At 33.1% G+C, this 2,500-nt stretch overlaps 1 protein-coding gene across 4 annotated transcripts in view; it reads right to left on the reverse strand.

Annotated features, from left to right (window-relative positions):
* Positions 1-2,500, reverse strand: part of LOC106869994 (uncharacterized) — a 51,475-nt gene that overhangs the window by 31,033 nt on the left and 17,942 nt on the right. The window lies entirely within an intron of this gene.

Raw genomic sequence — 2,500 nt, forward strand, 5'->3', positions numbered from 1 at the left:
GCATGTGCTGTGGTTTGCTGTGGTGCTCTTATGGTTACTGTATTGAAAGTGTTTTGCGTAGGATGTGTGCAGTGCCCAGTATTGTAATTTTCTGTATGTTATATATATTTGTAATATATATAACATAATATCATCATCATCATCATCATTATTATTATTATTATTATTATTATTATTATTATTATTATTATTATTATTATTATTATCATTATTATTATTAAGGGTGCCACAAAATTTTCAGATCGTCATACAGGCAATAACCCGGAAATATAAGAAGTTACAGAAAAAAAGTTAATCTCTGAATTCAGAGCTAAATTTCTGTTGTGTCTGCATTGCTATTTCGATGTAGCAAATATATTATAGAAATAAATGGTCGACACAGAGGGAAGTATTGAGTTGGTATTGTGAAGAAAGCCTGATAAATGGTGGAGAAGGTAGAGTGGGGGTGGGGTAGGAGTGAAAGGGATGAACACTGCAAGTTATAGAAAAATAAGCTGGAGAGTAAAATATCGATGAAAGGGGGGAGGGGACAGACAGGAAAAATAGTTTAGGAAAGTAGAAAAAAGTGGTTCATTGTTGTTTTGGTAGATAACCGAATTTCCTAAATATATAGATAGAAGAAAAAAATTGTATAAATGAATGAATAAGTAAATAAATAAATGATGATGATGATGATGATGATGATGATGATGATGATGATGATCGTGGTGGTGGTGGTGGTGGTGGTGGTGATGGTTGTGGTGATGATGATAAAATAATAACAACAACAATAATAATAATAATAATAATAATATTAATAATAATAATAATAATAATAATAATAATAATAATAATAATAATAATAATAATAATAAGAAGAAGAAGAAGAAGAAGAAGAAGAAGAAGAAGAAGAAGAAGAAGAACAACAACAACAACAACAACAACGACGACGACGACGACGACGAGGGCTCAAAAATATGAAAAACTGAAAAATTAGGAATATGTATTGGAAAAGGAAAAGGTGGAAGAATATGAGGGAAATGTGTGACTGTAAGAATAGGAAATATGTGACTGTGTGCATATGTGTGACTATAACAAGAGAAAATAGTTCATTGCTCTCGTTACAGTCACATATGTATACACCGTATCCGTTTGGCAGGCCTAAGCAAATAAAACTGTTGGAATCTATAAACAAATGCTTGTGTTCTTATTAGAACGATTGGTCCGGTAGTGACGCTTTGACTGAGGAGGCAGAGAACAAGGTCGAAACACATCGGAGTCTCAAAGTCTCTCCTAAACCGGTGAATCGCCATGTTTTATGAACACACATCGTTTAAAGGGAATGATGGGGGTGGGTTTCGATTAAGGAGAACAACAACGATTAGCATATTCACGCAAGAATCTAGCAGAACATGTTCAGGATGGGTATGTTCGAATTCTCGAACAATAAGATAACCCCCCCCCCCCCACACACACACACATACACACACACACAAAATTACATACTTGAAGTCAGTGTTGGCAGAACTTAAATCAGCTCGCATATACACGTTCACTTTACTAAATTTGTACTCGAGCTAAGCCCGAACAGCCCGAGTGCCGGAGTCGCCACTGATATATATATGGAAATATTTTACACTCAAACGCATAATAATAACACTGGATAGCATATCTCATCCTTATATTGCAGAAAAATTTGTTAGCAGCAAGCCTTGAGACATTCCTGCGATTAACGGTTTTAGTGCTTTACCTTTAAGCTAAACTCCCTACTAAAAAATTCTTCTGCAATTTTTGAACTTATAAATATAGCTTTCTTATAGACGCTATATGTGAAATTACGATGTATGTAAACAAAGTCTGCCTTTTTAGAAGCGTTGAGATGTATTGAAATATGTGTGTGCGTGTGCGTGTGCGTATGTGTGTGTGTGTGTGTGTGTGTGTATGTGTCAAAAACGAAATATATATATATATATATATATATATATATATATATATATATATATAGATAGATAGATAGATAGATAGATAGATAGATAGATAGACAGATAGATATTTTTATATATATATATATATATATATATATAAAAGGTTAAGAAGGGTATTGGATTTAACCAAACCCAAAGATACAGGTAATACCGAGTAAGTGCTGTATACCGACTAGTTATGCCCCATTCGTTGTATAAACAGGATTGGGGATTATAAGTCGTGTATTAGCGTGTGTATGTATAAATAGAGAAAAGGATAAAGAGAACAATGGCAAAGTTAGAAATATATTTTATGGATAGAGTCTTACAGCTGTTTCAGGGAAAATCCACTGTATCCCTTCATCGGAGAATAGTCTCCGATGAAGGGATGCATTGGATTTTCCTTGAAACAGCTGTAAGACTCTATCCATAAAATATATTTCTAACTTTGCCATTGTTCTCTTTATCCTTTTCTCTCTCTCTCTCTCTCTCTCTCTCTCTCTCTCTATATATATATATATATATATATATATATATATATATATATATATATATAT

The sequence above is a fragment of the Octopus bimaculoides genome, chromosome 4 (assembly GCF_046866305.1).
Source record: "Octopus bimaculoides isolate indiv1 chromosome 4, ASM4686630v1, whole genome shotgun sequence".
Taxonomy (NCBI): Eukaryota; Metazoa; Mollusca; class Cephalopoda; order Octopoda; family Octopodidae; genus Octopus; species Octopus bimaculoides.